General features: G+C 43.4%; 1 pseudogene; it reads right to left on the reverse strand.

The window, feature by feature from the left end:
* LOC141273200 (uncharacterized) overlaps nucleotides 1-15,480 on the reverse strand; it is a 74,506-nt pseudogene that overhangs the window by 34,478 nt on the left and 24,548 nt on the right.

Consider the following 15,480-nt stretch of genomic DNA (forward strand, 5'->3'; position numbering starts at 1 on the left):
ATGTTTTGATCTTGACAAGCTAAGAGGAATTTGGTTGTTTAATTATTGATTAACCCATAACACCCCCCTTTTAATACCTAAAGTATGTAAATAAGACACAAGACTGCTTGCGACTTGGGTAAAAAAATGACCACAGGAGCCTTTTATTAAATCATATCATGACAAAACCTGGAGCACCCACAACAATGGCGACCCCACCATTTATAAACGAAGTAGACATTTAAATCTCTACATAAAGGCTAATAGGTCTAGGCCAGAGGCAAACCTAGAGAAATTTCCCTGGCCGCATCACACCCAGGGAGTAAGGTATTACCACCACAGGGTTAATACCCTTAACCATGCAGGACCTACGTCCGCCAGTTATGTTGAGATGTAACTGAAGTTACTATCCCCCCAATAGCGCCCTTCATGGAAAAGGACATGGCACTTAACGAGCCTCTGACCCAGACTTATTTCTCGCCACAGACTTGACCGTGTGACACCTTACACGGACTGCTTCCGCCACACCTCCAAAGCTTGCTCCACGTCATCTCAAAATCCCAGCATCCAGAGATCTGCGCCAATCACGTTAAGATGGACGTGATCGATACTCAAATAATCTCTTGAAGGAGTCTCCAAGTCTTTTCACTGCACCACAATCTATTAACTTAAATTATTGTCTTGTTCAGAATATCGACCGACCTCGCATACCTCCAAGTAATCTGAGCCACAATGTCCGACCATACAATTATGATCCCTGGATAGGACGACCACAACTGCAACAAATCAAATTTTATGTCCCGGATTAGTTCCTTGGAGGATCTGACACCAAAGTCGTTCCCCCCAACATGCAACACCGACACATCAGGAGAACAGTCCACTTGGTGGTAGTGGGAAAATTCCGGTAACATCCTTGGATTCCCAGCCATCTGACTGTCGACATAGAACTAGCCTGCCCAAACTGCTGACCATCAGGGCGCATATCAGCCAGTAATGCCCCTCAGAAAACATACGAGTGCCCAAGGATCCAAATCAGGCATGGATATACGATAAAACAACCAACTAGATTAATACAAAACTACCATACCACAAAATATAAAAATTCCAAAGCAAATCATTTACAACGTAACCAAATGAGGGCGAACATAAGAAAGAAACCTTGAAGATTCCAACATGCCAAACCATCTCGTCACCCAAACGCGACGCCTTTGTCGCAGCCTCAATGCAAAAAAAAATTCAACCCATATTCATTGGGCTTCTCGTCCAGACGTGTCACAAATTCCCAGAATACCGGAATAAACTGACATTTAGATAATTCAAAACCATCCAAATGTCTTAGTAAAGAACCAGGATAACCACCCCTAACGCCCAAGAAATTCGTAACCACTTTAACAGGGCAGCACCTGTGTCCCTGAATCTCAGCTTACCACCTGATACATCTTTGACCACCTCAAAAAAGGACTCCACTCTATCCTCCAACAGACTTGTCTCATTGATATTAGAGCAAACTGGATATTTAAACCCATATTCAAATAACCAAAATCTAATGCACTATTGGGGGTATCAATAAATTGTACATAATTCTATATTATTTACCACCACAACAATAATAAAGTATGAATAATATCAAAAACATTATACAATGTAATCACAACTACAAGACACAACACAATTACCCTTATAAACCTCATAAAACCCAATTAAAGTAAGAATCTGCAGTGTGGTCAAAGAAGCATGAAAAATACACATAACTGCAGACAACATTATTAAGTTGGTGAATTATATATCAAAAAACTACCAGGAGCATAAAGTATATATGACAACTATTACAGTGACAAGCAAAAGGGTAACAATGTTTTGCACTTTTGACTTTCAGGCTCCATATCTCACCATCCACTACGGCTTCCAATATGAGACTACCATCATTTTATAGACCATCATCTTGGCTATCTCATACATAAATTTGATTTGCAACTATTTAGCATAGGATTAGTTATACAAATTCTTATCATGTCTCTACATTGTTACTGTTTTGCTCATAAAATCCTAAATTTAAATTGTTAGTATTTTGTAAATCCACTTTTGGCTTTCAACACTGCCTGAATCCTTCTGGGCATGTTCTTAATCAGACTCAAGCATGTCTCGACCGAAATCTGATCCCAGGTCTCTTCTACACGCTTCCACAGTTGGTGCATACTGGTCGATTCACTTGGGTATGTATACAGCTTTTTCTTCAACTCTAGCCACAAGTGTTTGATTGGGTTGAGGTCTGGGGACTGTGAAGGCCAATCTACCACCTCTACTTCATTGTCATTAAAGCATTTCTTCACCAATCTCAAAGTATGCTTTGAGTCATTGTCCTGCTGGAACACTATGTCGTCCTTTTCATACCCATAGTACTCGAGTGTATGAAGTAACTCGTCTTGTAGGATAATCACATATAGCTCAGCATTGAGACCACCATTGATACTGGTCAAGTATCCAGCGCCTTTGGCTGTTAGGCATCAGTCTGGTACTGGATTCAAAATGGGTCCAGGACCTTCTGTGGTCTCCCATTTCAGTCCAGCCAGGGCTGATGCTGCTCAGCATCACCATCAACCCCAACGCCTGGCTGGTCCGCGAGCACCGTTTGTCTCCCAGGTAGTTGTGCCTAGCAATGTTAAGCCTGGGTTGCAGAGGGAGACAGGGCTTGCGGAATCTAAGTCCAGGATTTGCCGCACTGAGCATGTCCGTGACCTGGCGGATCATGATTGGTGGGTTGGCACCCACCTGACCCGGTGACCTGGCACCGCCTGATTGGTCACGGGTGTCGTCACCAATGGTGCGACAGTGGGGCAGGGCTTAATCTTTGAAAGGACCGCCCACAAACATGGCGGCGCGCTCAGATCATTTGAGCTAGCTGTTTGTGGTGTGCACGCTTACTCTGGGCTCCACGTAGAGCCATAGCTTTAGCTAGGCAGGTAGAAAAAGTAGGCAGGTAGCTTCGCCTCGCTGACTGGCTCTAACTAGGGGGTTCGCCTTACACCCCGAGCCGCTTGTGAGCTAATTAGAGCGGGTTTGCTCAGTCCGGTAGCACGCCGGCTGAGTGCTTGAATACCCGGCGGGAATCACACCCGCACGCTAGCGCCGTCTCCTATAGCGTAGCGCCTGTACCGTAGACAGGGCTACTGCTCATAGTCCGGTCACACGTCTCCCTGCGGTTCTTGGAGATTGTGTGAACCGCTTTAGCGCCAATCCCCATAGCGTAGCGCCTGTATCAAAGACAGGGCTACTGCTGTTCCCACGGTCGCACGTCTCCCTGCGGTTCTTGGAGATTGTGCGAACCGTCTTACCCTTCCGTGTGCGTTAACACGAAGGACTAAGATAATTGTTAGGTGCGTCGCCGGTCGCTCTCTCCTCCGTGCTGTAAACGGAGATAGAGCGTACCGCTATACCCTGTCCGGTGTGAAGTTAACACGGAAGGGTTTATCATTTAGTTGTCGTTTGCCTTTCCACCCGGAAAGTGTTCGGCAGCAGTCCTCTAGGCTGCATCGCGGACCCTGGGGTCGGTAGCATTCCATTAAATAAAGTTGTCTGCAACCGCTCTCCTTAACAGTGGCTGTGAAACAACCTCATATCATCAGGCTTCATCCACAGAACTTGACTGTTCCTTTAATTTTTCGATCTGTTAGCTCCTTTTTCCCTTGTTTCTTCCAGACCCATTTGCACCCATCAAAGCCTAATCTATTGACTTTCGTCTCATCGCTCCAAATCACCCGTTTCCAATCTTTCACTGTCCACTTTTCGTACTTGTTTTCAAACTCGAGCCGACGCTTCTTATGACGATGTTAAAGTCGATGCTTCTTCACCTTTTTTCGGGCCATCATTCCAGACTTGGATAGGACAGTGCTTGCATGGATGTCTGTGATCTCACTATTACGAAGCCTACAAGCCACCTCCACTGCCGTATTTGTTGCTCCAGAACTGATAAATCTTGTGATGAACCAACTTGTTGACTCCAATATTTTGCCTGGACGTCCACCTCTTGGCTTTAGAATGGATGGACGGACTTCATTTCATATTCTTCTAACTGTCATATCACTCACATGATGCAGTTTGGCAATGTTCTAGGCCGAAAATCCGCTATCGATGTGCTGGATGATTCTGTTTCTCATTTCTTGGAAAATCTTCTTCATGGCTGCTCCTCGATTTGAATCAGTGACCTTTCCATGGGAATCAACCTCATAACACACTGAACTATTAGGGAATGTGAGAACAGGTCGTAATTTGTACTATAAAGGAAGAAAAAAGATTTTTCCACCACCGGGAGCAAAACAGTAACAATGAAGTGACATGACAAGAATCTGCATAACTAATCGTATGCTAAATAGTTGCAAGTCAAATTTATGTATGAGATAGCCAAGATGATTGTCTATAAAATGACGGTAGTCTCAAGTTGGAAGCAGTAGTGGATGGTGAGATATGGAGCCTGAAAGTCAAAAGTTCAAAACATTGTTACCCTTTTGCTTGTCGCTGTATAATGGCAATATACTTGTACCTGGAGGAATGTGGCACCAATTCAAAAAACAATCATATTATAAGTATATATAAAAAGCATTGGGAGATAACCTCCTATATTGATGACTACAGATGTAAATAAGTCACCATACTCACTATGTGCCATTATGAAAAATAAGACCACACTGCTTAAGTACCCCTTTTAGCTCCATGCATCTTACCCTCAACTTTAACCAGCTTCCCTGTCCCTGCTGAAGAAAAGCCTCCCCACATGATGCTATCACCACCATATTTGACGGTGGGGATGGTGTTTTCAGGGTGATGTGCAATGTTAGTTTTCTGCCATAAATAGCGTTTTGCATTTATCCCAAAATGTTCTAGTTAGGTCTAATCTGACCAGAGCACTTTCTTCTACTTGCTAGCTGTGTCCCCTACATGGCATGTGGAAGAAGGTGCTCTGGTTAGATAAGACCAAGCGAGAACTTTTGGGGCTAAATGCATTACGCTATGTGTGGTGGAAAACCAACACTGCACATCACTCTGAAAATACAATCCCCACCATCAAACATGGTAATGGCAGCATCTACTTGTAGCTCAACTTCAAGTTTCTTTAGAGACTTCTCTAGGGGCATGTGCTTTTATCCCTCCTAGTTCCTGCTAATCAAAGCTCTGCAGTGACAGACTGCTAGTGCTCTGACTGGCAGCGTCTGGGAGGGAGGGGTGAAAGTGCACACCCTCAGAGTAGACTCTGAAGAAATGCCCAGTTGCACTACAAGCAGAGATTACACATACTCATCTCACAACCCCAAATAGTTATTCAACACTTCTAGCTGCCTCCTCTGCCCACCAATGCCACTTCCAACCTCACCCATCTCTGCAGAAGACTTTGCCGCATATTTCATAAACAAGATCAACCAAATCAGGCAGGTCTTTACTAATCAACCACCACAATCCCTCCATATAAAAGACGAATGCCCTTCCCCCATAGCCTTCCTCCCCACAATCACTGAAGGAGAGCTTACTCATCTTCTCTCCAAATCATACCTTACCACTTGTACACTGGACCCGATCCCATCCTACCTCCTCCCCAAACTCATCACTACACAACTTATCTCAGCCCTAACCCATCTCTTCAATCTATCATTAACTTCTGGTACCGTACCTTCTGCTTTAAAACATGCCACAATCACACAAATCCTAAAGAATCCATCAGTTGACCCAACCTCTACATCCAGCTATCGCCCCATATCGCTGCTTCTGTGCGCCTCCAAACTCCTCGAACAGCATTTCCACACTGAACTTTCCTCCCACCTCTCATCTAACTCACTATTCAACAGCCTACAATCCAGATTCTGTCTGAACCACTCCACTGAAACTGCCCAGACCAAAATTACTAACGACTTATTTACTGCCAAAGCTAACAGACAATTTTTTGTTCGCCTCCTAGACCTGTCCTCTGCCTTCAACACAGTCGACCACTCTCTCCTACTATGGATTTTCTCTTCACTTTGGCATCAAAGACCTTGCCCTCTCCATGATCACTTCATAACTCACTAACTGGATTTAGCATCTCCCATTCCCATACTACCACCCTCTGCTTGACGTTGTCCCTCAAAGCCCTTTCCTGGAACTCCCTACTCTTTTCCATTTATACCTTTAGCCTGGGACAAGTCGAAGTCCCATGGCTTACCTTACCATCCATATGCTGATGACACTCAGATCTACCTCTCTGGCCCAGACGTCACCTCTCTGCTGCCCAGAATGTATATCAGCCATATCCTCCTACTTCTCCTCTCGCTTCCTAAAACTCAACGTGGACAAAACCAAACTCATCATCTTTCCTCCATCCTACTTAATTTCCCTACGCGATCAATCTATCTATCACAATAAATGACATCACGCTTTCCCCTGTACCAGAGGTCCACTGCCTTGGAGTGTCCTTTGACTCTGCCTTGTCCTTCAAACTGCACATCCAAGCTCTTTCCACCTCCAACTCAAAAATATTTCCAGAATACTTACTTTCCTCAATCCTGAATCTACTAAAATGCTAGTACATGCCCTCATCATCTCCTGCCTCGACTACTGCAATATCCTCCTATGTGTCCTACCTGCTAACACTCTCGCTCCTCTCTAGTCTGTCCTGGTTAAATAATCAAGTTATTAATTTCTTATGTCAACTCTGTACTGGGTACATTGCTTCACCCTAATAGAAAGTTTTGCTGACATTACATGTGTTATTTCTATACACTTAGCTGAGGGTAGATAGTAGCGCAATATATAAAAACAGATGTTATGTGAGAAATTATTATTTTTGGTGGACAATACAATAAACCACTACATTTTTTATAAGAATTATTGTGACATTTTCTTTGGAGTATCGCATTTGGTAAGAAGTCCTGTATAAATAAATATGCAAAATATGTATATTTAACAGTCCTTAACTCTACAACCCAACAAATCCACCTCTCTCCTCCTCCTCTACTTCTCCCCTCTGCAAATCCCTTCACTGGCTCCCAATTCCCAATGTATCCAGTTAAAACTACTAAAATTGATCTACAAAGCCATCCATAATCTGTTTTCTCTATATATCTCCAAACTCTCCCCACATATAACCACTAGTCCTCCCAAGTCCTTCTTCTCTCCTCCACCCTCATACCTTGCTCACCCAATAGTCTCCAAGACTTCTCCCGAGTATCCTCCTTCCTCTGGAATTCTATGTCCCAACACGTCCGATTATCACTTACATTTGGAACTTTCAGGCGAAACTTGAAAACCCATCTCTTCAAGAAAGCTACAGCCAGCAATGACCCCGCTGCCACCTCACCTCCTTCGGGGCTGCCATCTCAACACTACCAGAGATGCTGTGACCCCCAACTTACGGTCTCCTTCCCCATTATACTGTAGACTGTAAACCCATAAGGCCAGGGTATCGCTGTGTCTGTAAAAGTCCTATCTATCAAAATATAAAGTTAATTAATCTGACGGGAAAAAAAAAATCAAACCATCAGAATTGTGGGGCTTTTTGCTGCTGAAACAACGCAAGAAAATATAATAACAGGCGATCAAAACATCTTATCTGTCCCGAAGTGATATCTATAAAAGCATAGACTCGGTGCAAAAAATAAGCCCTCACCCAGCCCCAGAGCCCAAATATTGAAAATGTTAGGGGTCTCGGAAAACGTCGATAAAAGCAAAAATATATTTATTATTTTTACAAATGTCTTAACTTTTTTTTTTTCACCACTTAAATAAAAAACAAAATCTCTACATGTCTGGTATCCACGCACTCGTACTGACCTGAGGAATCATATTAGGTCAGTTTTACCGTGTAGTGAAGAAGGTAAATAAAACCCCCCCAAAAAAAACAATTGTGGAATTTAACTTTTTTTTTTTTTTTTTGCTATCTCGCCGTCTTTGGAACTTTTTCCCCTTTTCCAGTGCATCATATGATAATACGGATGGTGTCATTCAAAAGTACAACTCGTCCCGCAAAAAACAATCCCCCGTATGGTTATAGGGACGGAAAATAACAAAGTTATGGAAGAAGGGGAGGAAAGAAGGAGAGGAGCGAAGACAAAGAGAGTCAGGAAGGGGTTAAACGCTACAACTTATCCCGCAAAGAAAACCTTCACCGTCTGTCGGTCGATCCAGTCCTAAAGGGGTTAATAATACGCAGCCAAGAACACGCACATACCTCCACCGCCGCCGCACCGTGTGCGTACAGGACCTGTGTGATGTCACCGTCATGTGATCAGTCACATAGAGGGGAGGAGTCTCCATTTTCTTTTTTTTTTTTTTTTACATCAGCCTCTTATTGTGACTGTGACGCCGTATTCATGAAGTCTCCGTGCCGTAAGGCGAAATCGAAAAACTTCCCGACACCCGTGTCGGTTATCTGACTTTTCTATCTGAGAAGCACCGATCCCTTTAAGCTGTGCGCTCTGGAAATGATAGAGTTAAAAAGTATTTGTAAGGACGCCTTATCTTTGCTCTTTCTTTAAAAAGAAAAAAACTTCACTTTTTCCACGGATTATTTTTCCGCAAGATTTTCCGTTTTTTTTTTCTTTCCGTTTTTTCCTCTTCTTCTTCCCAGAGAAATAACTTTTTTTTTCCCGTCCCTATAGCCTTATGAGGGCTTTTTTTTTTTTGCGGGACTGGGTTGTACTATTGAATGACACTATCGATTTTACCATATAGTGAACTGGAAAACTGAAAAAAAATAAATCCAAGAAATTGTGAAAAAAAAATGCAATTCTGATATTGTTTTTTTTGAGAACTGTTTTTATGTTGTACATTTTGTGGCACAAATGACCTCACGATATGATTCTGCTCATCAGTACGATTACGGTGGTATCAAACATGTCGAGTTTTTTTTTTATTATAATTTTAGGGGTGAAAAAAAAATCAGACGTTTGCCCAAAAAATATTTTTTGGGTTGTGTCGCCATTTTCTGAGACCCATAACATTTTCATTTTTCTGTCAATAGAGCTGTGTGACGGCTTATTTTTTTGTCGGGGGAGACAGTGTTGTTATTGATACCATTTTGGGATAGATGTGACTTTTTGATCGCTTGTTACAACATTTTTTGTGGAATTGCGGCAACCAAAAAAACATAATTTTGTCGTTCTTAAATTTTTTCCGTTTTTAGTGTTTACAGATCGGGTTAATTATTTTTAAATCGGACCTTTCTGAAAACCGTGATACCACATATGTATATATATATATATTTTTTTTAATATCCGTATTTTCAATAAGGGAAAAGGGGGGGGGGGGTGATTTGAACTTTTGTTTTTGTTTTTTCTTCATATTTTTTAAAACTTTTTTTCTTTTTTTTACTTTTCATTGTTCCTAATAGTCCCCTTAGAGGACTTGAAGCTGCGATCGTCTGATCGCTTGTACTATACACTACCATACCATAGTAATGCTGCATATAGCAGAAATCACGGTCTCCTCTGAAGCCTGTCCACAGGCAGGGTAACAAGGGAGCTCCGTAATGACAAGTGTGACGACACATCCTGGCCTGGTGCGGGGGCGAATTATTCTTAATTATGACAGACGTATTGTCCCTTTATTCAGTAGGTTATTGGACATGAGCCATTATTTCATATGAGCCTGTACGTTGCTGTGTGCTATGCCTGCTGTGGAATGCCTGCTTACAAGGGCGTACATAGAACTCATGGTGCCCCATAGCAGAAGTTCTAATTGCCCCCCCCCAAAAAAAAATGTAAATAATTGTCGAGGTCATAGTAGAGCAGTTCTCACAACTTTCCAGCCTTTACACAGTAATTTTCCACCTGCTGAAGTCCCAGATCCCTCTTTCATTCCCCCCTAAAGTATGATGCCAATAAAAGTGCCCCCCCAAACACAGTATGATACCCCCATGGAGAATTCCACCACATGCACAGTATAATGACCCTACTGCCCTACTGTACCTACCTCCACCGGAAATGCATGGTGACCCCCAACACAGTCAGGGGCGGACTGGCCCACGGGAGGATCGGGAAAACCCCCGGTGGGCCCCGGGTCCTGATGGCCGCGCCCCAAAGCCCCACCCCCTAGGCCCTCTACAGAGAACAGAGGGCCCCCCCGGTTTGCTAATCATATTGACAGCACTGCCGATATGATTAGTGATGGGGACAGCGGCAGGAGGTCAGTTTCATGGCGATGACGTCGTCGCCCTGGGACTGCTTCTTGTGCGCACTGTGGAGGATGGACCCGGCATCGCCCCAGGCAGCTGCAAAAGAATCTAAGGGATCCTGCCAGGTATATATTATTGGAGGCAGGAGAATGTATGGGCTCCTGTCAGGTATATATTATTGGAGGCAGGAGAATGTATGGGCTCCTGTCAGGTATATATTATTGGAGGCAGCAGAATGTATGGGCTCCTGTCAGGTATATATTATTGCAGGCAGCAGAATGTATGCGCTCCTGTCAGGTATATATTATTGGTACCAGGAGAATGTATGGGCTCCTGTCAGGTATATATTATTGGAGGCAGGAGAATGTATGGGCTCCTGTCAGGTATATATTATTGCAGGCAGCAGAATATATGGGCTCCTGTCAGGTATATATTATTGGAGGCAGGAGAATGTATGGGCTCCTCTCAGGTATATATTATTGGAGGCAGCAGAAAGTATGGGCTCCTGTCAGGTACATATTATTGGAGGCAGGAGAATGTATGGGCTCCTGTCAGGTATATATTATTGGAGGCAGGAGAATGTATGGGCTCCTGTCAGGTATATATTATTGGAGGCAGGAGAATGTATGGGCTCCTGTCAGGTATATATTATTGGAGGCAGGAGAATGTATGGGCTCCTGTCAGGTATATATTATTGGAGGCAGCAGAATGTATGGACTCCTGTCAGGTATATATTATTGGAGGCAGCAGAATGTATGGGCTCCTGTCAGGTATATATTATTGGAGGCAGGAGAATGTATTGGCTCCTGCCAGGTATATATTATTGGAGGCAGCAGAATCTATGGGCTCCTGTCAGGTATATATTATTGGAGGCAGGAGAATGTATGGGCTCCTGTCAGGTATATATTATTGGAGGCAGGAGAATGTATGGGCTACTGTCAGGTATATATTATTGGAGGCAGGAGAATGTATGGGCTTCTGTCAGGTATATATTATTGGAGGCAGCAGAATGTATGGGCTCCTGTCAGGTATATATTATTGGAGGCAGGAGAATCTATGGGCTCCTTTCAGGTATATATTATTGGAGGCAGGAGAATGTAAGGGCTCCTGTCAGGTATATATTATTGGAGGCAGGAGAATGTATTGGCTCCTGTCAGGTATATATTATTGGAGGCAGCAGAATGTATGGGCTCCTGTCAGGTATATATTATTGGAGGCAGCAGAATGTATGGGCTCCTGTCAGGTATATATTATTGGAGGCAGGAGAATGTAAGGGCTCCTGTCAGGTATATATTATTGGAGGCAGGAGAATGTATTGGCTCCTGTCAGGTATATATTATTGGAGGCAGTAGAATGTATGGGCTCCTGTCAGGTATATATTATTGGAGGCAGGAGAATGTATGGGCTCCTGTCAGGTATATATTATTGGAGGCAGCAGAATGTATGGGCTCCTGTCAGGTATATATTATTGGAGGCAGGAGAATCTATGGGCTCCTGACAGGTATATATTATTGGAGGCAGGAGAATGTATGAGCTCCTGTCAGATATATATTATTGGAGGCAGGAGAATGTATGGGCTCCTGTCAGGTATATATTATTGGAGGCAGGAGAATCTATGGGCTCCTGTCAGGTATATATTATTGGAGGCAGCAGAATGTATGGGCTCCTGTCAGGTATATATTATTGGAGGCAGGAGAATCTATGGGCTCCTGTCAGGTATATATTATTGGAGGCAGGAGAATGTATGGGCTCCTGTCAGGTATATATTATTGGAGGCAGGAGAATGTATGAGCTCCTGTCAGATATATATTATTGGAGGCAGGAGAATGTAAGGGCTCCTGTCAGGTATATATTATTGGAGGCAGGAGAATGTATTGGCTCCTGTCAGGTATATATTATTGGAGGCAGGAGAATGTATGGGCTCCTGTCAGGTATATATTATTGGAGGCAGCAGAATGTATGGTCTCCTGTCAGGTATATATTATTGGAGGCAGGAGAATGTATGGGCTCCTGACAGGTATATATTATTGGAGGCAGGAGAATGTATGGGCTCCTGTCAGGTATATATTATTGGAGGCAGGAGAATGTATTGGCTCCTGCCAGGTATATATTATTGGAGGCAGCAGAATCTATGGGCTCCTGTCAGGTATATATTATTGGAGGCAGGAGAATGTATGGGCTCCTGTCAGGTATATATTATTGGAGGCAGGAGAATGTATGGGCTACTGTCAGGTATATATTATTGGAGGCAGGAGAATGTATGGGCTTCTGTCAGGTATATATTATTGGAGGCAGCAGAATGTATGGGCTCCTGTCAGGTATATATTATTGGAGGCAGGAGAATCTATGGGCTCCTTTCAGGTATATATTATTGGAGGCAGGAGAATGTAAGGGCTCCTGTCAGGTATATATTATTGGAGGCAGGAGAATGTATTGGCTCCTGTCAGGTATATATTATTGGAGGCAGCAGAATGTATGGGCTCCTGTCAGGTATATATTATTGGAGGCAGCAGAATCTATGGGCTCCTGTCAGGTATATATTATTGGAGGCAGGAGAATGTAAGGGCTCCTGTCAGGTATATATTATTGGAGGCAGGAGAATGTATTGGCTCCTGTCAGGTATATATTATTGGAGGCAGTAGAATGTATGGGCTCCTGTCAGGTATATATTATTGGAGGCAGGAGAATGTATGGGCTCCTGTCAGGTATATATTATTGGAGGCAGCAGAATGTATGGGCTCCTGTCAGGTATATATTATTGGAGGCAGCAGAATGTATGGGCTCCTGTCAGGTATATATTATTGGAGGCAGCAGAATGTATGGGCTCCTGTCAGGTATATATTATTTGAGGCAGGAGAATGTATGGGCTCCTGTCAGGTATATATTATTGAAGGCAGCAGAATGTATGGGCTCCTGTCAGGAATATATTATTGGAGGCAGCAGAATGTATGGGCTCCTGTCAGGTATATATTATTGGAGGCAGGAGAATGTATGGGCTCCTGTCAGATATATATTATTGGAGGCAGGAGAATGTATGGGCCCCTGTCAGGTATATATTATTGGAGGCAGGAGAATGTATGGGCTCCTGACAGGTATATATTATTTGAAGCAGCAGAATGTATGGGCCCCTGTCAGGTATATGTTATTGGAGGCAGGAGAATGTATGGGCTCCTGACAGGTATATATTATTGGAGGCAGGAGAATGTATGGGCTCCTGTCAGGTATATATTATTGGAGGCAGCAGAATGTATGGTCTCCTGTCAGGTATATATTATTGGAGGCAGGAGAATGTATGGGCTCCTGACAGGTATATATTATTGGAGGCAGGAGAATGTATAGGCTCCTGTCAGGTATATATTATTGGAGGCAGGAGAATGTATGGGCTCCTGTCAGATATATATTATTGGAGGCAGGAGAATGTATGGACTCCTGTCAGGTATATATTATCGGAGGCAGCAGAATCTATGGGCTCCTGTCAGGTATATATTATTGGAGGCAGCAGAATCTATGGGCTCCTGTCAGGTATATATTATTGGAGGCAGCAGAATGTATGGGCTCCTGTCAGGTATATATTATTGGAGGCAGCAGAATGTATGGGTTCCTGTCAGGTATATATTATTGGAGGCAGGAGAATGTATGGGCTCCTGTCAGGTATATATTATTGAAGGCAGCAGAATGTATGGGCTCCTGTCAGGAATATATTATTGGAGGCAGCAGAATGTATGGGCTCCTGTCAGGTATATATTATTGGAGGCAGGAGAATGTATGGGCTCCTGTCAGATATATATTATTGGAGGCAGGAGAATGTATGGGCCCCTGTCAGGTATATATTATTGGAGGCAGGAGAATGTATTGGCTCCTGACAGGTATATATTATTTGAAGCAGCAGAATGTATGGGCCCCTGTCAGGTATATGTTATTGGAGGCAGGAGAATGTATGGGCTCCTGACAGGTATATATTATTGGAGGCAGGAGAATGTATGGACTCCTGTCAGGTATATATTATTGGAGGCAGCAGAATCTATGGGCTCCTGTCAGGTATATATTATTGGAGGCAGGAGAATCTATGGGCCCCTGTCAGGTATATATTATTGGAGGCAGGAGAATGTATGGGCCCCTGTCAGGTATATATTATTGGAGGCAGGAGAATGTATGGGCTCCTGTCAGGTATATATTATTGGAGGCAGGAGAATCTATAGGCTCCTGTCAGGTATATATTATTGGAAGCAGCAGAATGTATGGGCTCCTGTCAGGTATATATTATTGGAGGCAGGACAATGTATGGGCTCCTGTCAGGTATATATTATTGGAGGCAGGAGAATGTATGGGCTCCTGTCAGGTACATATTATTGGAGGCAGGAGAATGTATGGGCTTCTGTCAGGTATATATTATTGGAGGCAGGAGAATGTATGGGCTCCTGTCAGGTATATATTATTGGAGGCAGGAGAATGTATGGGCTCCTGTCAGGTATATATTATTGGAGGCAGCAGAATCTATGGGCTCCTGTCAGGCATATATTATTGGAGGCAGCAGAATCTATGGGCTCCTGTCAGGTATATATTATTGGAGGCAGGAGAATCTATGGGCTCCTATCAGGTATATATTATTGGAGGCAGGAGAATGTATGGGCTTCTGTCAGGTATATATTATTGGAGGCAGGAGAATGTATGGGCTCCTGTCAGGTATATAGTATTGGAGGCAGGAGAATGTATGGGCTCCTGTCAGGTATATATTATTAGAGGCAGGAGAATCTATGGGCTCCTGTCAGGTATATATTATTGGAGGCAGCAGAATGTATGGGCTCCTGTCAGGTATATATTATTGGAGGCAGCAGAGGGTATGGGCTCCTATCAGGTATATATTATTGGAGGCAGGAGAATGTATGGGCTCCTGTCGGGTATATATTATTGGAGGCAGGAGAATGTATGGGCTCCTGTCAGGTATATATTATTGGAGGCAGGAGAATGTATGGGCTCCTGTCGGGTATATATTATTGGAGGCAGGAGAATGTATGGGCTCCTGTCAGGTACATATTATTGGAGGCAGCAGAGCGTATGGGCTCCTGACAGGTATATATTATTGGAGGCAGGAGAATGTATGGGCTCCTATTAGGTATATATTATTGGAGGCAGGAGAATGTATGGGCTCCTGTCAGGTATATAATATCGGAGGCAGCAGAATCTATGGGCTCCTGTCAGGTATATATTATTGGAGGCAGCAGAGTGTATGGGCTCCTGTCAGGTATATATTATTGGAGGCAGGAGAATGTATGGGCTCCTGTCAGGTATATATTATTGGAGGCAGGAGAATGTATGGACTCCTGTCAAGTATATATTATCGGAGGCAGCAGAATCTATGGGCTCCT

Source organism: Phyllobates terribilis, unplaced genomic scaffold (assembly GCF_046119375.1).
Source record: "Phyllobates terribilis strain yellow unplaced genomic scaffold, ASM4611937v1 Scaffold_1__5_contigs__length_1240528914, whole genome shotgun sequence".
NCBI classification, from domain to species: Eukaryota; Metazoa; Chordata; class Amphibia; order Anura; family Dendrobatidae; genus Phyllobates; species Phyllobates terribilis.